This window comes from Accipiter gentilis, chromosome 8, assembly GCF_929443795.1.
Source record: "Accipiter gentilis chromosome 8, bAccGen1.1, whole genome shotgun sequence".
NCBI lineage: Eukaryota > Metazoa > Chordata > Aves > Accipitriformes > Accipitridae > Astur > Astur gentilis.
The window spans coordinates 5410930-5434579 of record NC_064887.1 but is presented as its reverse complement, the minus strand read 5'-3'; the positions used below and the strand labels follow the sequence as shown (position 1 = coordinate 5434579).

The window sequence follows — 23650 nt, the reverse complement described above, 5'->3', positions numbered from 1 at the left end:
ATATGTTTTTACCATGTTAAATAATTATTATGAACTTACATTTGAAAAGTTTTCTGGGTTTTGAAACTGGGAGTAAGATTTGGTCCTCATATCATGGATCTGTTTTTCTTGCTAACCCTAAAAAACCCCACAAAACTACCCGAATTATAAAATGACAGACTTACACTTGTCCAGTGACTCGTCCTTTGTACTACAATCTGTCTACACTGTCACCCCTCTTGCAACCTCCAGAAGGAACTAAAATGTGCATGTACGTTCCTATAAACATTGTACCACAAAATGGGCTATCCCTGTAATTACTGCTCTGAACTGTAATGACACAAAACACTGGAACCAACAGCGAGAGGTTTGTCTTTCTGTTAAGGCACCCAGCAAGCTGCTGAGTTTGAATGCAGAAGGTACAAAAATCAGACTAGAGAAAAGAGGAATAGACTTTGACATGAAATCTTGTATCACAAGAACTAGAAAAGAAGAATTTGTTACTGCTGTTTAACGATGGAAGACTTGGGAGAGTTAGTCTGGGAGTCAAAAAGCAAACATGGCTTCAGGGAAGGAGTAGGATTAGAGTGGATGGAGACAGTCATCTGTAAGAGAGGTGCTACATCCAGATAAGGAGCCAGGAGGAAAGGAGAGCTAACTCGTGGTACCCAGGAAACTGGGATTAAGAACGTGAAGAACATGCATCTCATTTGTCTCTCTATTAAGGGTCACAAAGAACACAGCAGAAACTGCTGTCACAGCTATTCAGTTAAACCCAATGGTGTAAGCCCGTCCATAGGAAGGACAAAAAAATGTATTCTTGACAATGCACATGGATCTCAACACAATGGGATTTGATGTTACTCTTCCTCCCCAAAACAAAATAGGAGTTCTATTTTATTTACTATGTTAAAAGTAAGATCATTCTACCATTACTGCTGTACCTCTCATTGAACATTGTAAGACAGATTATTTCAAATACTTTATTTCATTAGACAAATTCTCTAAGAAGACATAAATTAGGGCATATGGTTCGTAATATTTTCACTTCCTTTCCCTGTAACCCATTTCACCAGTTTTACACTTCATCAATTTAAGCATTATTGCTAATACATAACATTTAAACTCTGTCACAAGAGAAAAAAAAATCCAAATGTCTAATTAGAAAGCTATGATGGCCATTTCAGAAAGTAGTGTTACATTTTCTACCTACATCCAATACATATGAAAGCATTGAAGTTAGAAGCAAACGTGGAGCTTGCAGGCCTACAGGTTTCTATGCAGAGCAAAAGCTTTTTTACTGCTCGCTTGGGTACAAGGAAAAACTGAATCCCCAGGGTACAGAATCCTGTCTGTAAGATTTACAGCTACACAACGGCATAAAGCATTAAAGGAGAGCATGAGAATGTCTGTTTTACCACAGCATAAACCCAAGGGCAAGTAACATTTTTTATGTTAAGCACAACACATTCCTACAGACAACTGAATCAACAACAATAATATATGAAAATTATCTAATGGCAGAAAGAACATCTCTGACTAACACCAGAAAAGTTAACTGCTAACATTAGTTAACATCAGAAAAGCTGTTTTCTACCTAAACCTGCATACTGGAATGTGACAATTTTTCAAACATCAGCATGTGCCAGAAAATCATGCAAGAGCAAAACAAAAAGAAGAAATGCATGGAAAAGCTTTCACAAAATATGAAGAAGGCTGAAGTCTCCATTACAATGCATTGTCTGACTTACAGTCGTTGCAAAGATTTACAAGGAACTGTTTTACAAATCTTTGTGAACATATGTGAACTCCACTTCTTCAAAATAAGCAAGATACAGCTCTGCATATGCTAAGAATTCTTCTACAGCTTGTATTAGTGTCTTAAAAGCATCAGTGATCAATCAGAATTATCACAGGAGGGGATTCAGAATTATGTCAGGTTTTTGAATGCTTAGAAATATGTAAGCCTTTGTACTACAAAACGAATGGGCTGTTCAAAAAAGAATACATAATATATTCATCTGCACATACACATGCTCTTGATAGGGAGAATTAGGCCAGCAGATAACACCTTTGACCAGTTTATTAACAGACCATTACACTGTTTCACAAGTTACTAGTTAAATATAGAATTATTCAGTGAAGAGAGAGGGAGGCCCTGGGTAGTAACACAATATACCTATAACAGCAACTGTTTCTCTTCTGTACTGTGACTCTTTCCTAATCTGTTTTTCACACTGTATTTTTGAAATAATATAGGGTACACTGTAGCATAGCCTCTAAGGCTATAACAACAAAATGTAATAGGCTTCTTTAACTTCAAAAAGGTAACATGTGAGATAAAAATGTAAAAAGGTAGCATGTGAGATTGGAGGTGTGAGGGTCAATAAGACTGCTCTCTGCATGCCAAAACTCAAAGAGTTTCTCACTCCTAAGTGTGGTGTATTGTTACAAAACTGTAAGACAGACCCCATTAGTGATTCCTACTTTTATAGAAAAGGGTTTATGTGCCTTATATACTACATATATAATATATATTAATATCTTTTTCATAAGCTTTAAAACAATCTTTAAAGAAGTGAACAAACATCCTTGATTCATTCATGCAAAACAGCTGCATACCACAACCAGACTCCTACACTCACAAGCATTCAGTTCTCCTGTGCCTAGTTCAATACTCCACAGGTAAGTTAGATCTTCTCCCAGCTGTAGTAGTCATTTACACAGTATTTGCTCCTCAGAACGAGTGACCGTAAGTCCTCTAGCTCCAAGCACTTTTCAGAGCACTGCAGATATACTGAGCTGCCGCACCATGATTAAAGAGTTTCACTCTCACATCACTGCATGGAGGTGCATTAAGAATCATCACAAGTTATTACTAGCATCTCACCAAAACACTACACTAGCATTTTTCATTTAAAGAAAATTTATTTTAAAAAAGCACTACTACAAGTTGCAAGGCATCTCTATGTGTCTCCCATGTCTACTTCTCAAGCTTTTATTACAACGATGAAGAATATAAGTAGTAGATTAATATTTAGAACTTTACTCTTGCATCATGCTCATAAATTGTTCTATTAATTAGTTATTTGATGTCAACATATTAGAACCAGCACAAAAAAATACATTGTTCTCTGTACTGCTCTATAACCTATGTGCTTGTCTTCTGCTAAAAGCTTCTCTTGAAAGTACTATTATTAATTGTCAAGCATTTGAACTGTTCCTCCAGACATCATCCCCCATACTTTCAAGACAGGCGGACAAGATTTTCTCCACTTTTTGCAACTGAAGTACAAGCTAAAGTACTTCTGAATACACAATTCATTCTATTTAGCACTGCGCTCTCCCTAATGCATCCACCGTAGCCAACTTCTTACAGGAAGCAATTGCTGGAACAATTAGGACTCTCATAAGGACTTAACAAGATTAATATACACTATGTTGTCATGTCTGCATCTCATCTCATGCAGCAATACTAAAATGTTAAGATGCAGTCCAACAGAAGTACGTCAGCAGTAACAAAAACCTGTATAACAATCTTCTGTAACTCTAGGCTGAATTTTTTCACATTTTATTAATGTGAAAACTAGAGAGCTGTTATGAACTACTTCTATTCTTGTTGATTATAACTTAAGATTATGTTGCTCTTTTTACGTAACACCTGCAACATTCATGTCTGAAATGGGAAGCAATCCTCAGAGATCCTGGTTCCAGTCTGTTTGGTTTTTCCAGTTGTCCTAGTTTCAGCTGGGATAGAGTTAACTGTCTTCCTAGTAGCTGGTAGGGTGCTATGTTTTGAGTTCAGTATGCAAAGAATGTTGATACACTGGTGTTTTCAGTTGTTGCTAAGTAGTGTTTAGACTAAAGTCAAGGATTTTTCAGCTTCTTATGCCCAGCCAGCGAGAAGGCTGGAGGGGCACAAGAAGTTGGCATAGGACACAGCCAGGGCAGCTGACCCAAACCGGCTAACGGTGTATTCCATACCATGGGACGTCCCATCTAATATAGGAAATGGGAAGTGGGGGCAGGAATCGCCGCTCTGGGACTCGCTGGGTGTCAACCGGCAGGTGGTGAGCAATTGCACTGCACATCATTTGTACATTCCAATCCTTTTATTACTACTGTTGCCATTTTATTAGTGTTATCATTATCATTATTAGTTTCTTCTTTTCTGTTCTGTTAAACCATTCTTATCTCAACCCACGAGTTTTACTTCTTTTCCTGATTTTCTCCCCCATCCCACTGGATGGGGGGGGGGGGGGGGGGGAGGGAGTGAGCGGCTGCGTGGTGCTTAGTTGCTGGCTGGGGTTAAACCATGACACCAGTATTGTTTGAATACACAACAGTAACCCTACACTGACCTCCAGAATGTTTTTTGGAGAAGAAACCATACATACTCTAATTTCTTAGAAACCAGCACAATTCCTGGTGGTTCCTTGATGCCTGTTTCTCCTAACAAATCAAACCATAGACAGTCTTGGAAAAATCCTATGTTAGTCTCTCTCATGAAAATATATGTCCACATATGAAAATGAAATACATTCACCAGCACTGAACATAAAAGTACTTCTCTTTAATAAATAAATAAGTCACTGTGAAGTGGCTAAAGATAATACAGCATAGTCCACCAAAATAAGGGAAAAACCCCTCAGATGTAGACCGCTACAGACATTAAAATTGATATTATAGCTGCATTACTCATTGTCCACATGCAAATTACGTACATACTTCCAGCCACAAAGAAGAAAATCAACACTGTATTCATCAAGAAATGTATTCCTGTGTTATTGGACACACAAAACAAATGACATCTACCTGTACTATTTTCCTTCTCTGTACTGTACTTCTTCCCATCTCCACCAAAAAGTTCCATCTAAAAATACTGATTAGCAGAATCAGCCACCCACGATGTTTACGGGTCATCTGCAATCGGTTCTTTGAACTAAAGATGATCTTTGCCATAAAGAACAGTTAGTTCTCTACATAGGCTTGAGCAATATTTTGAAGTTTGATGCACATGATCTGCTCCTCTGGATTTCTGCTGTCTGGAAAAAGCAAGGCAGCTAGAGTTCAGTGACTGAGAATAGAATTCTTCTCAACTAAATTTTAGCTGTCAGGACTGGCCATCTTGTATAAGCTAATGAACTAGGCTTCTTCTACAAAGAACGGTAAGTGACAGAATCAACCGATGGAGAGTCTTCTCTCTGCCATCTCTTCACCTGATCCAAGAGCCCAACAGAACAAATTATGCAAGAATTCAAAAGGGACAACCACGTGTAAGTAGCTTGTTGAATCAACAGTCCTGCCACAAAAAACAAAGCTGCAAACAGAGAGCTCCTTTATGAAAAACAATCGCTGTTCTTTGTCAAGCCCAAAATAGGGAGTGCTAAAGTCTCAGACCTGCTTTGCGGCTGTGGCAGAGTTATTTTTCTAGTGTTGTTTCACATCATAAAGAGGATTTCATGTCCTCTCTAGGATCATCCTGCACTGAAATCCAGAAACTGAAGCTTGGCACAGTGGGATTCACTCAATAATAATTCTCACTTTTCTCTGAGGATCTGTATGCACCAAAATCAATTAGCATTTGCTACAAACGTAACATAGCAACAGCAGACAAGCCCTCATTTGATGTAAACCAGTATAGTTCTGATTTTAAAGAACTTTACCAAATTTCATCAGCTGTAATTCTCACGCAGTGCTTTTGAATAGCTCACTCTATCACTAGGGAGTTAAGGATCATAAAATTTGAGTGCCAGGAACAGTAAGTGGTCAATTCAATTTGTTATCCTCTTTAGGACTTCTCAAACATTTTATTTCTCTTGTTTTCAGAAGGAAGAAAAATGGGTCTGAATATATAAAAACTATCACACAGGGATGGTGGGTGGAAAACTGTCCTGAAGCCACAATCTGAGATTTGATTACTTCAGCAGCCACAAAAAACCATTCATAAAATAATCTTTATTAAACTCACTGACATATTTTTTTTTTACTGTTTTTAGACTTGAGCAAACTGCCAACATGCTGTGTGAAGTAGCACTTCCTGTTGATTTGTTTTGTATTAATTATAGCGTAATTAAAAGGGGGAGTCTTTACTGCAATCAACTACCAGGTGTTTTGAAACAATAAACAGGGGCATTAACATTTCCAGATGATACTGCCAGTGTTACTGTGGCACACTGACCAGATTTTAAACTGCATGCACATTTAGGGAAGAAAATCCTAGCATGGGAAAACCTTAATTATATTAAAAAAGAAGGACCCCCCACACACACCCCTACTGGGACAACCCTTGGCATTAGCGGTACAGCTGCTACAGATAAGACATGAACACCTAATAGGTCATTTAATCTTGCCATTAAAAGGTTTGAATTTGCTAATATACCTCAGAGTTTGAAGAAAACTGACATAAAAGTCAGTAACAATAAAACTAACGTAACTATTTTGTTACATAAAGGAATTAAAGGGAAAATTTAAATATTTATAAATTAAATATTAATAAAATTCACTGCATTGACTGTTGATGAACTAAATAGCAGTACAGTTTTGTGAATATCAGCTGGACTGCATTAAAGTTTAAAAGTACTTTGTTTTTTTCCTAATTACCTTTATGCTTGGCTTAATTAAGTAGCTAGTTGGAAATTCCAGCCCAGAATCCTCTATTTGCAGCAATGCACTGAAGTCCACACTATCAGTGCACTAGCAGCCCATCACCATTAACTTCAAGAGCTAGCAAAGTTCAAGGAAGCAGAGTCTCCTACACCACCATAGCCACAAGCAAAATATGATATGTTAAAAATTATCTGGTTGGTAAAGGTTACAAAAAGAAACCAAAAAGAAGATAAAACTGAAATTCTTCACGCTAACTACCTGTTAAAAATACCCACCATCCTAAATACAGAGAAAGTTTTTCTTTCCTCCCATCCATACTGACAGATTACTGTGAGAGAATTAAAGGAAATGTATGAACTCAATAAGGGGAGAATTCAAGTGACCTACTACATGTTAATCTGGCAAAAAGCACATGCCAATTGAACTGTTACGGCCAGTCTCCAGGCAGAGACTGACAGGTCTTGGAAATGCTTTCAAATTACTAACACACTGTCTGCTTCTGCATGAGCACTGAATCCTGCCGGCTTGGATCTCTTCATTCTGGCTTCATCTCAGGAACCACCTGAGGCACGTGAATAAATCCAATGAAGGTGAAGCAAGTTGAATTGTTCTTTTTCTCTGCCATTTTAGCATACTTTATTAAGAGCTGCATCTCAAGTAACTAGGAACAGAAATTAAACTTTTTTTTTGTATGATGTACAGACATCTCTTACAGTTTTCCCCCTCAGTTACTTTACTGAAAAAAATTTAAAATTATTTAGGTTGAGAAATGACCAATATGATGCCTGCTATTCTTTAAGTAACCAATCTGTCAACAGGATAGAAGACAGTTATGTAAAAGAAAACTAAGAAATGTGTATTGCATCAATAAGATTCCCAGTAATTCAAGTTCTTCATTTTCAAATGGGCATATTTAAAGCCTTTGCTTTTCCAAATTCTAAATGTGAAGCTACAAATGTCAATAATCTCATTTAAACTTTTCAACTGATTGATAAAATTAATTTTGGTAGGTACAACTAAGACCACCATATGTTTAAGAAGCTACTTTATGCTGTGCATTAGTATGTCAACTTTTAACCAAAAGCAGTTATTATGAGTGCAGGTATGAAATCAGATGACCAGATACAGTAAAAAAAGAAGTTTTTCCATGACTTGAATATAGTAACACTGCAAAATCCGCTGCAACTTTGAAACTTCTTGCGCTTACTGGAAAGCATCCATTTCAAATCATATAGTACTATTTAAAAGTTCTATCAACTGACATTCTTAATACCCATTATTGTTCAGTATGCAATTTTTTTCCATTTACAAAAAAAATTATTTTAAAGTTTTGTAACCGATCACCTTCAGACTGTGGATTTTCTTCCTAGTTAAGTATGTTCAGAATCTTAAAGACAGCCAGAAGATAAAAACTCTTTTGGTTTCAAGTATCATTAACATGGGCTAAGAACACTATACAGTACATTATTCTGTTCTCTCTCTCATGTTGACCACACACAGTCCAAGGAAAGTGCAGCTTCATACAATTTGTTCCACAGCTGGAAAAGAAGACCTTTCTTATTTTGCAGAGACCTAAAACAAGAAGAGTCACTCGGTGACTGTCTAACCTACTAACTCACTAATCACTCACCCATTCTAAAGGTGTGTTTATGTTCAGCTGGCCTAAAATGAAAGTGGAGGGGAAAACACATCTCTAGCTGGAAAGCCAAAAGGCTTTGAAAACTACATTTTAAAAGGGAAGAGATACACTTTTAAGCAAAAAAGCAACTGCTGTCAAAAGAGGTTTAAGCAAAACCTCCCTAAATGACACTGAGTAAGCCTAAGAGACCTGCAGCTGGGATACCTACTCACTCTAAGAGCAAAGAACTGTTTTCAGGTAACTGTTGCTATGATCTTGAATTCCTGCAGACCCACAGCTTTCCTAAGCTTTCCAAGAATAAAACTGTGCAGGTTTAAAAAGTTATTTTCCACAACATGAACACACGTAGACAGATTGATAAGCTTCAGAGTGTATCTTTGGACCTTACACAGATAGACTCATGGGTCCTACTACCTAAAGAATAACACCAGAAAAGGGAATTGCACACCAGGAATTGCTTTAAGAGGCCACAACTGCAGTACCTGGATGCTAATCAGCTCCCAATTAGCTTCAAAGCATGCTGGCCCCAACAAATACATTCACTACCATTTATCATCAGCAACCCTGCAAAGATGAAGTGCAGCAGTCACCCACAGCAAAGCACACCTACCAGTATCCCTATCACACTGATGACAAAGATATTTATACTGCTTTTTGCTCCAAAGAGCATTCTGGGGAGATTCCAGCTCCATCTTTAGTAATACTGGGAGGACTTTGTATTAGAGGACTCCTGATTACCCTCAGTACTAAACAATGATATACTCACATTCAGATATGAATAATTCTACCAGCCTTAGTATTATGTCTTGATTGTCTGCCTTTTCACAAACGTCCTCTAAATGTAATTTTCCGGTAACTACTCACAGAAAAAGCACCTACTAAAACCACAGGGACATTGCCTAACATCTAAATCTGAAGTTTTGCAAGACAGCAATATGCCTGCTAAAAGAAAACAAAACGGCAAGCACACATGCATGATAGGATTATTTGATTCAATACAATGTAAATTAGGTCAGACTCCTCTTTGGAGGATTCTGTGTCAAGAACTAGGTGGTCCACTAAATTTCTATTCATTTGCCTTCAGGCTTGGGGAATTGCAAAGACTCTCAAGAAACTGATATTCTTCTACCCACAAGAGTAATCACTATTGGGGGGGGTGTTGGAAATCTCTCAGTGTAACCACTTGACAATATCTGAAGACCTGAGAAATCTTTACGTAATAAAAAGAGCAGCTAATAAGTCTTTGCATATATATAACACATACATACATGTATCCATAGACACAAATACACAAAATTCAATACAGAAAAAAAACGCAAGTGCTTTTGTGCACTTAGGTATTACACTGCCCTATTTTTTTACATTGTATATATCCTTAAGAAAAGTAACAATTTATGCATCCTCATTAAACCAACAGTAATGGAATGACAGGAGAAGCACTATCTGTAGAAAGTGCAAAGGATTACAGGCTGACAACTCTGCTCTGAGCCTGGTCCCCAGCAGGCTTCTCCTGCTCAGGAACACTGCATTTTTAAAAGCTTACCCACAGTTATCATCCTTTCTGATTCTATAAGCAACTGAAGTAAATCTTCACGCCTCCAAGGGCCATAAGACCATGCCAACTACTTCACATATCTAAGAAGAGGACTGAGTCAGCACAAGATGTGACAAGTAGCCCTTCAGCAGTCCTGTTGCTCCACTGTGGACAGATCTGGTTAGGACATGCAGCTGAGTCTAAAGAGCTACTCCTGGATAGCTGCTTCCCCCACAGCTGGGGACACGACAGCCTACAGCCTCTGCACCTGCACAGACACACAACTGGTCATCCCAGGGCATGAGCTTCTCTCTAACTCCTCAAAAAGCAATTTACTGATTAAGAGACAAAGCTGACAGGTCTCTCTCCGATCTGATTCTTCAAAATGGCATACATCTTGAAACAGATCCACCACTGAAAATTGGTTGCACAGACCCCACCGTAACCAGCAAGGCTCATGCTAGCAGATTCTGACACGATTTGTGTGTGTGACTGAACCACTGAAAATACAGACAGTTAGGGACTTTTCACTACAACCATTTTCACACAAATTCTTACAATGTTTGTTGCTTAAACAATTGAAAGCTCTTTGCAAACAGAAGAATGGGAAGTTTCATACTGAACAGTTAAAACCAATGAACACTTCTTATACCTGTAACACTTGAAAATGTGTTTGATGGCTGTGTAAGATGAGGTTGCACACAGTAAACATGGTTAGCTTTTCTGTAACTCACGATATTGGGTTTACTCACTTTTTCTAAGTTGCGACAAGTCTGCTGCCTTTAAACAGAAGATTGATTCATGGATGAAATTCTTAAACTGCCACCATGAAATGTAGTTTTGCTGTAGCTACACTGGGCAAAAACTAGCATTAAGGGCAACATACATAGTTGCAGATTCTCTATGCGACAAGTCAGAGTATGAACATGTTTAAATCTGATTAATTACTTGGTTTAGAATATATGCTTTTCATTCTGCTGTGTCAAAATACTCATAATAAAACAGTGCAGCTGATGAAGTCAAGCACTCCCTTACAAAGGCTGGCAAATTTGCAGAACAGCACTTGAGGTTCAGATTAGTAAAATCCTAATGAGTATCTACTCTAATACCCATGTAATTGCATGGAATGAATTTGCAAGTGGTACAATTTAAAAAAAAAAAAAAAGAAAGAAAGAAAGAAAGAAAGAAAGAAAGAAAGAAAGAAACCCAAAACACTGACACAATTGAAGTCCAGACTGTGATTTTAGTGTCAGTTTAAGAGACTTAAGTTCTGGAAGAATGAAGATCCCTGTTCAACCAAAGAAAGGAAGAACTGTAATAAAGATTTCCAATTCTTTCCCACACCACAATATGCTTCAATCTAGTGCTGCAAGTACCGATGTACCAAATACTCAATTTCATCGTTTTTGTCCCAGACATCACAACTGCTTTCATATTTTATCCAATGACTGCTTTATCAGAAGTGCCCACCTCTTCCTGCACACTGTACAAGGAGCTGGATGCCCAGCACAGGCTCCTGAAACACTCTGTTGGAACTACATACGTAAACACTGCTGCTGCTGCGCTACACGTTGCAAGGCTTTACACTTCCTTTTGGGAGCCAGCACCTGGCATCTCTGCGCCTCATCTTCCTACCTATAAAAACAGGATAGTACATGACTGACTTCATCTCACAAATTCATCGTGCAGATAACTGCTTTAAAGGTAGAACTAGTACTGCAAGAATGAAGCCACAGAAGAGCTGAAGGCAAGCACCACTGAAATAACACCAACTAGTATAGGACATATGAGAGACCACGTAATAACATACTTTTATTCCTAAGTAATTGGCTGAGCAAACGCATTGTGATCCAGCAACTCTGATTAATTTTGCAAGAATGCTTGGGTAGTGTTTACAAAAATCAAGTCATTACCTTGACTAAACATTGACTTGGACAGTTAACTTTAACCATCAAGACCTTGACCAAATATTGACTAGGAAAGTTAATTTGATCTATAAAGTCTAGAAAATCTTGGTCCTCTTTACTAGTATTTGCTACCACTTTAAAATGTAAACACAATTGTAAAAATAGAGATTCTCCCACCTAACCAATATTTAACTGAGTAGCTTAACTGTTCCTAAATTCAACAAAACTATCTTGCAAAATTTGAAATCCAAAATATTTAAAAGAAAATGGGTCTGTTATGGCTGAGAGGGAAAGGTCAGTCTTCCTGTGTTTTGCTCAAGCAAGAACCTCTCAAAAGTATCAAAAAAGAATCACAAGGTTTATGGTTTAAAATTATTTTGATACATATATGCAGGGGTCTTCCAATGTATATTTAAAAAAAACCTGTGCCTTGCCCAAAGAAGCAAGCAGGCTGACCACTAGGACAGTGTGTTCATTCTGGTACCTCTACTTTTGAAGCCCTAGTAGCAGCTACTTCAAGTCTACATCCTCCACTACTGGTGTCACTTCATCATGTGAGGCCACAGGTCAAAGGACATATACAGGGTCCTTCACTAGCTGAGCTAAAAAAAAAAAAGAAAAAGAAGAAAATCAATTTCAATCCTCCTAAGATGAAACCACTGATGTGTGCAGTCACTAAAGTCCCGAAGGTAATCCTACAAGAAAACATGATGGTGTCCTCCATCACTGTGCTGAGATACTGTTAAAGTGCAGCAAAACCACCTATGAGATATAGTCCAAGATCAGCATCTGTATCAAAACACTCCAAACAATAAATCTGAACTTCTAGACCAATGTGAATACTGCTTTTTAAATGTGTGATGAAACAAAGTGGCAATGACAAAGGGGCAAGGAATCTTATGTTTCAGGAAGGCGTTATGTATGTAGCTAAAGAAATAAACAATGACTGTGAATCCAGCACTAATTCCACCTACAGTTTCATTTCAAGAGTTTGAAAGCGCTGTTTAGCTTTGTGCTTTAATTCCTTTTTTTAATATATCAGCTGCCTTTAGCACACTCAATGAAACATAGCTTAAGAGCAAATATGAAAGATACAAATCTCAAATAGGAGTAGAATATCAAACTAACTGGTGAAAACTCACTCTTTCATTATTTTTGAGTATAGCAGTAAGGAACAGATTGATACCGGCGTTATGGGGGGGGGGGGGTAGGGAGGAGAATGAAAGAACAATAAACAATACAATCATCAGTAGTTTAACACAGCACTGTGTCTTGCAACAGAAACATACTGTGAAACAGCTTGCAAGATAAGCTTCATCAACGATAAGTAATTTTTATTCCGTTTGAGTGGTTGAAAACAATAAACATGATTAAATGCTTCAGACATGCATTCAGAATTTAGACAAATGGCAAAGAGTTCCAAGGACTTTGCTTTTAAAACTACTTTGCGGAAAGACCTAAAAATTAAATTAACCGGTTTGAAATGTACAATAAAACAGAAGTTCATAGGGAAATTAAAAACTTTCCGCTCATCTGCAAGCTCCACGACTGTCCAAATCAGAAACAAGTTTTGTTATTTACTGTTCAGATGAATGCCGGTCCCAGTTCCCCACCCCACTATTTTACCATTCATAGAGGCGTTTGACATGTGCCAGTCATGAATATGAGCTCCCGTGGTGCGAAACACCCTGCAAAACACAAAAGAAAGAGGTGGCTCTGGCTCCTGGAGAGTTTACAGTCCCGTGCTTGTCCTGCCAGTCCTCGTAGGATCTGTCACGACTGTCCCGATGCAGGCTGGCAGCGAGCCCCTGCGCTCACCTTCCCGCGGACGGCAGCCGAGGAGCAGCGCGTTTTGAACTTTATCTAATTCAATCAAGGGTGCCTGTTAAGACGTTCCTGGTGACTCGGTGGCCGCGCACAGACACAAAAAAGCACCCGAAACATTCAGATAGGGGGTTTTTGTTGTTGTTCTTCCCAAAGTAAGGGCCGTAAAGGCGAGGCACGTGAACCCACAGCACCCCACGCAGCAACTCTCCGCTTCACACCCACTTCCTTGGCCGCACACCGCTGGAAGGCGGGGGCCCGGGGGGTTGCTCCTCGCCGAGGGCCTGGGGCCCAAGCACCGCGCTGCCGAGGAGCTCCCCCGGCTCGGGAGGGCGAGCTGGCGTCCCGCCGCCGGCCAGCGGCCCCTCAGCTCCAGGCGCCATTTCCCCGCCGCTCCTCAGCGCGGCGTCTCCCGCCCCTGCTGCACCTTCCCGGGGAAGGCAGCGACGGCGCAGCCCAGCCCGCCGCCGGGCTCCCTGCCGGGTGGGAGCGACGGGCCCGCTGCCCGGCGGCCCTGACAGGCAGCGGGGGGACGCCTTCCTCCCGCCCGCCCCCCCCGGCTTCGCGCCGCGGGAAGCGGGGCACAGCCGCGACCGAAGGTGCAATCGGCGCTTCCAGCTGGCGGGCGGCAGCGGCTGAAGCTACTCGAAGCGGAGCGGAGCGGCTGCACGCCCAGCCCGGGCAGCCCCGCGGACCACCCGGCACGGCACGGCTCTCACGGCCGGGGAAGGGAGGGGGGTCGCGGCGGTGGAAATCCCGCAGCCGCATCGCGTCTGTGGGTCCCTCTTTGATTATTTTTTGTTTTTCTTGCCCCCGCCAGGGGACAGTGCGTCCGGGCTGGTGGGGGGCGAGAGAGAGAGAGAGAGACCGCCTCTGCCCCGCGACTCGGCTGTGAGAGGGAAAGCCGCGCACCCCGCTCCCCTCCAAACCGACAAGTTCCCGCGACTCGCAGGAGATTTCAGCCCTTTCCCCGTGACGGGAGAGAGCTGGGGGGGGGAACACGGGCAAAAAAATCCCCAACTTCCTCCGGAGAGCAGCTGCCCTCCCCTTCCCGCTGCGGGGAGAGGGGCTTCTCCCCTCACACGAGGGACCAACGCACCCCGCCGCCGGGCACCCCGGGGCGCAGCCGCCCGCCCCTCTTCGCTGCCCCCCCCAGCCGCACCTGCCGCCTCGCCCGCCCGGAGATCGGGCACTCACACCCCCCCACACCCCCCCCCCCTCCCCGGCCGCCGAAGAGAGAAGGGAGCCGGCACCCTCACCTGCCCCAGCGAGCCCTCTCCTCCTCGCGTTCCTCTGCTCCCCATCGTGGGCGCAGCAGCTGCTGTTATTCCTTAGGATACACATGGCTCGCCCATGCTGGGAGAGCCGCCTTCCCGCGTTGCCTGCCCTCTCCGGCCCCCGCCAGTGCGGCGCTGAGGCCAGAGGGAGGGGAAAAGGGGAGGTGTGTGGCGGAGGAAAGCTGCTGCTGCTGCTGAGGGGTCGGTCTCCTCCTCCTCCTCCTCCTCCTCCTCCTCTCCCAGGGCTGGGGATCTCGGCGCCGTTGGTGCAGCTGGGCAGGGAGAAGGCGGACGGCCGGGGCGGGATGGGAGCCGAAGGGGGGGCTGGCTGGGCTCTTCCCGCTCAGGGCGGGGGGGAGGACGGCGCGCCCGCTCGCCCTCAACCTGTCACTCGCCTGGGGGGCAACCGTCGTGTGAGGGAGCGGCTGGCGGCCCCGCCGCCCAAGTCCCCTCAGCGCCGCCCTGCCCCTTCACAGCCGCCCGGCTCCCGCCTCACCGTGCTCAAGCCGCGGCCAGGGCAGCGGTCACCTAGGGGTGTCGGTGAAAGGGGCTTCCCCGTCGGGCGGGGGGTGGAGGAGGGCGGTTAGTCAGTCAGTCAGTCAGGGCGGGAGAGCGGCCCGCCGGCCCCTGCCCACGCGTGAAACCCGGCCACGGCGCCGCGAACACGGTCTCCCCCCCCCCCCCCCCCCTACCCCGCCCCGGCCCGGCCCGTCCTCACAGCCGCGGGGCTCCGGGCCCGCAGGGGAGCGGCCGTGGCCGGGCTGGCCCCCCGACCCGGGAGCTGGTGGCCCACGGCCCGTGTGGTGCACGCTGAGGGGGGGCGGTCGGGGGGGCTCCGCCGTCAGACCGCTGCTAGTGTGGTGTTTTTCTCATGGCTTCTCCCAGTCACCCATGAAAATTTAATGAGGCATTTAGGGCTGTTACCTTCAGAGTCAATGGAGGAAGCATATTTAGCCTAATGCACTTGCTGCCGAGCCAATAGGTCTATTGCAGGCAGATCAGAAGTCATAGAGAGACTCTCCTTTCAACACAAAATTCACGACCCATTAAACTTATTCTGTGATAACAGCTTCTTTACAAACGGAGACCCACAGAGAACGGAGTCTGTCATGCACTTCCTGAAAGGATTTACATACAGAAGAGAAGTACATTCGCGAGGTTATTGCTATTTCACTAGTATTATCTCCAATCAAGGCATAAAAGCAGCTCTGCTCTAGCTAACTGAGGTAAATGACTAAAAGAAAAGCTTTTTGCAGCCTCCAGATAGATCTCATTCGCCTCCCGGGTCTGAGGCGAATGTCGCCTCTCCTTTGGCTGACAGGGAAGAGGGCTCAAACCATTACAGAGCATCCGATCTGATCAGAAATTACGAGCGAGATGTTAATGCCGGGCACACAAATACCTAACTGCTGATGTGCACTCTTCGAGATGACAGTCAAGGAGTGATCACCAAGACGCTCACAAGGTAGAAAGATGTCCACAGGTTATTTTACCTCCAACTGACAGGCAGGAGATCTGAACCAATGTGGCAACACGCTTAACGGGGCAGGGAGCACCCATCCAAGAGCGGAGGGAAAGGCTGAGCAAACAGATTGATTGAAAGTGCGTGCAGAGATCTGGTAACATTCTCAAACATTTTCAGTTTCATCCTCCTCAATTATTCTTTCCATAGCACATCAGGTACTAAGCGTAAAAGATAAAGTAATCTAATAACCTTTATGACCTAACAAAAACGTACTTCAAAAGTCATACCACTTTTATGGAAGTAGTTGATGGAAAGGTGGCTTTTACTATAGACCTGTTTTCTTCAATTCCATTTATTACAGAAATGAAAGGCGGGATTATCAATTGAACCCACTTATTCTAATGTGGATTAAAAAAATCAAGTCCTAGTAGTAAACTTAATTGCAGCAATATTTCCTATTGCTGAGAATTTCACCGTCTCAGGAAGACAAAGAACTTAAGAAAAAAATAAAGTAACAGAAGTCAGCCTTCCATTAGGAAATGATAGACAGCATCCTCTAGATGACCTGTGGCTATGCTTGCCTATAAGTATTAAGTCCAATATAATGTGGTGATCTTCAGATCCCAAAAGGCATATTTTTCTGTTGGGGAAACAGTAAATGAAGTGGTCTACACCCCTGCCCAGTACACTATAAAATGAAGTTGCATTTACCATGTTGCCAGCCTCCCTGAGGTCCTGCAGTTTACAGGAAGGGTCCTAGCTCTTGACTAAGAAGAGAAGGAACTTTGAATAAGTGTAAACTTTATTCCCATTTCTGAAATTTATGGATGCAAGTCACACTTGCTAACAATATTTTTTAAATATAGAAGACTGTACTAGCTCAGAGCTTGTAATATGAATGCAAATGAACTTGTAATTATACAATGCAATTTTCTACTTTTAAAAAAAAACTATGAAAATAGAACAGACCTGAAGAGCAATATGAACTGCAGTTCTTCATTGTGTTCCTTCATTATGCAGGAGTTGCCATAAGCAATCTGCTCTGTTTTAATGTAAAATATTTTTTAGGCCATAACTTTGCAACACAAATTCTCACATGAGAACATTTATATGGTCACAGTTCCTCGTCCCTAGTGAAAAACATGACCAAGATGCAAAAGAGCAAGAAATTTGGTGTGATGATTGGCATAGCCTTCTTTTGTCTTTATCTGTAAAGCTTATTTAAAGTCAACATTCCTATATTCTCCTTTCTGATGATGTACTATACCATCACAGATTAAGTGATAAACCATTAAGAGTTGTTTGTTAAGAACTGTAGGCCAAAGATGTCATTTCCACTAATCACTAACCAGCTAGAGGAGCTGAAGATAGGAACCTAAAAAAGTAGTTCTCTAAACTATTTTTCCAATGTGTTGAATAGTTACCTCTGCAGCACTCAGTCCCTTAGTACTTGCTAAAATAGCTGAAGGGAAAGTAGTACTATCTTCTTAATTCTTGATTAGATTTGAGCTAACAGGACAATGATCATAAGCTATTTATGTGTTCTGGTACACGTTGGTTGAGATTGGGATGAATTCAATGTTACGACCAAGAGCACTGCATAAAATGTTTAAAGAATTGCCTCAAAATAACATTAAAAGATCCACTACTGATACCTGCACACCTGGATTTTAAGTAATTTGTTATACTACCCAATTTACAATAAGAACTGCAGTTGCTAGTAAACCGCTATAAAAAGTGCCGCACAGAGCAAAAACGTTTACCTGGAAATAAGGGATAATTTGCAGCGTAATTATTGAAAGTGAATTCACTGATCATTCAGAGTCAAGTTTTCTGACCCCCTAAGAAAAGGTTACTCAAAAAACTTCCCGCTTTTACCTCATAGGCAAGTTAATCAGCATCAGCTAACCCTGGTTAGGCATACAAGCTAAGAATGGAGCTGGTTTCCTTTCAGAGCAGACCCAAATGAGGACCATTTGCTGCAAGATGGATCTCCAGAGCTTCCATTCCTAAAATCTGCTCTGATGATGGACATTTTTAGCATTCTATTTGGCCAAGGAGAAGAAAGTTCTTTTATTTAATCCACTGGGTTTTGTCCAGCTGCAAGCCTATGTGTTTCTCACGTGAATTGCTAAGATAGTATCCATGCTGTAAAACTAGAATCATCTTGCAGAAATGGTAAATCACTAGGCCGTAAAACCTGTAATGTTATTGTCAGTGCACATGTGTAACAACCATGAGTATTAATGAGAATTGGACATTCTCTGAGGTGGAATATAGGCGTTATTTTCATTAAACTAATTCATATATCTCAAGCTGTGGTAATTATAAAGGGCTACCAAACAATGTTACAGAGAAATTTTGAGCGTTGTTCAAGAAGGAACTTCAGGTGGTGCTTTAAAAGAATCTAGCAGCGAAAGATATTTGCTACACTTTACTTGATTCAAGTGTGATTTTTTGAGCGGGTATTCAAATATTTGAAAAGAGAATCAGCCATTATTTCTGCTATTAAAGTCTTACTAAAATACAGCACGATGTGCAGACCATCCCTTGCCAATCGAACTCTCAAAATGTTAGCTTCCTCACAAAACCACTCTTCACATTTACTGATCTATATTGTAGCCCACAGCAGGATCATCCTGATCACTCTTGAGATACTCTATGTGAATAGTTCCTCACACAATAGTGGTTTCAGTCTAATAAGTTCCTCTAAGGCAATTAGGCACTGACTGAAAATAATACCTACTGCATTATCAGTAGCTATGGTAGCCCATCTCTTACCATTGTAGCTACACAGTTAGCTCCTTAGCCATTCAGCAGAATTAATCACAATTTGGTATTCATCCTCTATTTTCTCAGATGGGAAGAAACTCAGCACTTTCAGTTCACTAGAGATCTATTATGGATATTTTCTCACCTACTTATACCTACTCAGCTGATAGGTGACTGAACAGAACATGTTGCTGAACTCTACTCTTGCCCATCAAAAAGATCTATGCAGAAGAATTGTGGTGATCCTTCATGGAAAATGAGAAGCCCCTCTATCTTCTGGCAGTGACACATCAGGAAGAGGTTATGATAATTCTTCACCACACAGTGCAATCTGGTGAAACATGTTATTATCCTGAAAAGTCCCAGATATCTCTTAAAACCCAGCAAATAAAAATAGGGAAAATGAAATTAAGACTTCAAAGTTTCCAGAGACCTATCACTGGTTTCTGAAGATATACCTGTGTATGCTCCTACTGCATTACAGCCTGGTCACAGAAGGGACTCTTCCTTTCATGTATCTCAAAAAAGGTGGCATGATCTTGTAGTTAGACATGCAAAAAGGGTTCAGGAGCTTGGTTCAAATCCCAGCTCTGTCACTGACTGGTTGTGTGACCTTGGATAAGTCAACTATATTTTTCTTAATGTCCATCTCTACACGCAGGCCTACTATGAGACTTTCTCCACTAATATTTCGAAAGACCACAGAGACATGCAAGGATATATAACACTACACAGACAGTAACCATTGTTACACGTGACCATTCATTCCTTTTTCAGTCCCAGGAGGAAAAATAGAAAAAAGATCTTATTGTTGTGTCTGCTAGGTCCTGTTACTCTCCATCACATATTCAAAACATTACTGAACTAACCCTAATGAAATCTCTTTCCTCAACTTCAAATGAACAGCTCCAACATACATTCTAAGACTGCCCCTCTAAAATCTGTCTTCAAGTAGATGGCAGCAAGTAGGTGCCTGTCTTGCCAAATAATGGAATTTGCAAAAGCGCTGTAGATTATGAACCACATTATTTCCCAGATGCCCATAAAAGAGTCTGTGATTCTTCAAGTACAGCGATCAACTTCTTCACAAATCCAAACAGCTTCATATTTCAAATCCTTTTTGGCAAGGTGCATTTCCCTTCACAGCCAATTAACTGCAAACTAATTTAGAGTGGGTTTGCTTTTGCAAACATAAGTGTCAGGTTCCAACAGAGAATGTGTTGCTAAGAGCATGATATATGCACACATTCTGAATTCCATTGTTCTCTCATCCCCCCCCCAGACATCACTGATGATCCACATAGAGAAATCTCTGAATTAAATAAGCTCTTTTCTAGGAAAAGTTCACAGATGAAGAAAATTTTCAGCATCTCTTATATACTGAAAGCCCACGTGTTCCGTATTACTTTGGAAAGTATATTAGTTTAAACACACATAAACTGACAGCTAAGGGTATCTACTATGGAAAAATGTATATTTACTATAGAAAAATCTATTTACCCATGGAAAATACAGATCTGCTTTACAGAGAATTTTGAAATTTGCCTTTATTCTGAATTAGACAGTAAAAGGGGTTTTGGAGATTTTGTTTTAAACTGTCCTCTTCTCCAAGAAGAAAGCTTATTGCAGCTTGCTCTTAAGATGCAGTCTACGTTAACAAGTAGTCAACACATATAAGCTCTCTGATTTGGACAGTGCTGCAAATTCTTTTTACTAAGTATGTATTTATCTTCATTATGTCTTCATTTTCAGACGTTAGCTTTACAATCAAAAACTTCAGACTCGGAGATCCCTAAAGATCTTGGCTGTTGTCATATTCCATGATTTTGACAGCAAAAGATCCACTTGCCATTGCAAAAATAATTTTTGTTAAAAAGAGACAGACAAGCATGATATTTAGGACTGTATTCCCCTCAATTTCTGCCAAAATAACAGGTATTCAGAAGACTGCAATTGCGTGTAGTGAATGTCCTCAACAAGTAAGGTTGTTTGTCATTTCCTCTTATGTCACATTACATTTTCCTCTTTATATTTTCCTTTAAATATTTAGACAAAGCAGAGAGTTTTAAACATGTCATTGACACAAATAAATGTTTAAGCAGTCATTCTACCTTGGGTTCAGCTCTTGTCAGATCTGATCAGTTAAATATCACTGGATCTGGTCAGTAATTGGAGAGAAGACCTCTGAGGAAAACTCAAGTGCTGAAGTAAGTGGCACTAGTTATTCAGTAGGTGTTTTTCTTAACCTCAGACTCATCGTGAAAAATGCCCTCAGCATGGTATTATGAGCACTAGCTGAACAAGGCGTTTTCAAGTAAGATTTAATGTGTTATTTCTGTTAGGCATGCGAAAAGATTCCTAACAGTTTCCTTTGAAACTTGCTAAGCCCACTTTCAAGTTACTTGAGCCCACTGCTATGTAAAACTATCTTTGAAAGTATTAAATTGGGTTTTAAACATTTTCCTTTTAATAATAATACATCTTAAAAATCTATTGTATAAATAGGAACTTGTACATTTCTTTGCCTTTACTATCTACGATCCTGACCCTTCCTTTTACCCTCTCGTTATGTTTCTGAGTGTTCAGCCTCTCAGTCTAGCTCATGGGTACCAAAGCATAAATGTTTTCTTTTGCCATTTCAGAACCAACATCAGCATTTCCGAACCCAGATCCAATCCCTCTTCAACAGCTGCTGATTATTGACTGATTTGCCACTGCTCCTTCATGACAGAAGTGGAACTGACACTGATGGGACCACCCCCAAAGCTCATCCACCCTTCAGGCTGTGGAGCACATTGAAGCCAAGGACTGAGGAATTATGTGAGGGTGGTTCACTTGCTTATGAACTCAAGACTTCCATGTATGTGGCTCAACAGTAAACAACTGCCAGGGCTAACACCTGCAGTTCAAGTACAAGATCTCTGTGCTTCTGGGACCCCTATGACACACCATGAAGTTAACATACAGGTAAAAGTAGCTCCTGGGATGTCCGTTTTCTCTTTGTCCAGAAAGGAGGCTGGACCCTGGAGCTGCCAGTCCCCAGGCACTCTGCACAGTGAAGGTTTGCACAAGTCTGGAAACCTCAACTCTGGGCAGCATGCCAGAGTTCATCCAAACATATTTGCCTAAGTTGATATTTCTGTAGTACATTTCAAAACTTGACAAATCATTACTTTCTGACGTTCGATATTCTTTTTTTTTTTTTCTCTTTAAGCTTTCCAGGCAGAAATGTAAATTGCAAGTGCCACCATAGCAACTCAATGCAAAACTACAAATCTTCAAATAACAATTTAAATGAAGGATGTTTGAAGTATTTTTATTTTGTAATATATTTATAGGTGTCAACTAGATCAGTGCTTCATTTCTAAAGGGGTTTTACTGTCTATCTAAAAAGACAATCCTTCACTTGAAAGAGATTATAACATTAGCCTGAGACAAAACACAGAGGTTTAACAAAACATCTCAAATGCATACTATTTTTCTATAGAAGAAAACTGTTTAATGGTACCTAAATGTTCCTAAATGGTACCTTAGGTTCCTAAATGTCTATGTCACTGGCTTTCCTGGCTTTCTTACTCACATTCAAAAGGAAATTATGACAGAACCAAGACAGAACCTATACAACCCAGTTTTGGAGTCCTCAGCCGCTGCCACAAACCCAGGGTAATTTCAAACATGGTTAAATGGGATTTTTTAAAAGACTGATGGTTGTCATATGCTTAAGGCTCAGTTTGAAACTATGCAGCTTATACATAGAAGACATGACAGTTTCTCAGATATGTGGTTTCTCCGGCTAAGGTGGCATTTCTCCAAATCAGGATAACACTCAACAAACCAGAGAATACAATGGCACCCCTTCAACCCAATATGAGGGCCAAGTTCCAGTTTTACATGCTAAGCACGCACTATTGCAACTTTCAGAAGGCTTACTTTCACATATATTGTGCATCAAAGACTGAATCTGTATGCCAACCTCTAGCAAAACTGACAAAAACAGCAGCATTGGTATCCACAGAAGAAGTTATATGAAATCAAGGTTATGTACAGAATAAAAAGAAATCCAAGTTATTGTTAAGCTGAATAACCCATTCCTTTCTGATTCCTTCATTTCTCATCAACATCTGCCTAAGAGTATCTCCCTTTACAATGAAGTTTGTTTCCACAACATAAAAATAAATTTGAACAAGAACACCAAGATGTTTGTCAGCTTTCAGAGCAGGGAAAAATCAATATACTTAAAAAAACCAAGGCTTTTGAACATGCAAGCATGTTCACTCTGGACTTCAAATACATCATAGACATGGTCTTTAGCAAGGAACAGAATCCAAATTTGATTAAATAGGTAACGGATTACAAAAGATCTATAGCATTACAAAAGATCTATAGCATTCAACTCAATGGTTACCTTCCGTTGAAATGTAAGTGCTTGGGTCTGACAAATGTCAATAAATAATACAGCTCAGGAGTGGGTGGTAAGCAAGACTAGATCCATCTGGCCTGTTGATGAGGAAGAAAGAGTGCTGTAAAACTCACAGCTACAGGAGTGTGACCAGGAACACATATGCAAGGGTGCATACTGGATGAGAAAACGGAAGCATGCAGCTTCCTCAGCCTCATGCCCTTATGTTAACTTCAGATCTGTAG

At 41.2% G+C, this 23650-nt stretch overlaps 2 protein-coding genes across 13 annotated transcripts in view; one reads left to right on the top strand and one right to left on the bottom strand.

Moving 5' to 3' along the window:
• DAB1 (DAB adaptor protein 1) overlaps positions 1–23650 on the bottom strand; it is a 471207-nt gene that overhangs the window by 152942 nt on the left and 294615 nt on the right. For 6 of the 12 annotated variants that reach the window (XM_049809439.1, XM_049809446.1, XM_049809447.1 and 3 more), the window contains exons 1-2: positions 14752–14862; positions 13295–13356 (exon numbers count right to left, since the gene is read on the bottom strand). The exons of 4 other annotated variants lie outside the window; for them this stretch is intronic. The gene's annotated coding sequence lies outside the window, so the exon portion shown is untranslated. Of the gene's footprint in view, positions 1–13294; positions 13357–14751; positions 14863–23650 lie in introns of those variants that run through there. 2 more of the 12 variants (XM_049809441.1, XM_049809444.1) reach the window with 1 other exon arrangement.
• Positions 1–23650, top strand: part of PRKAA2 (protein kinase AMP-activated catalytic subunit alpha 2) — a 369728-nt gene that overhangs the window by 260177 nt on the left and 85901 nt on the right. The gene's annotated exons all lie outside the window — the stretch shown is intronic.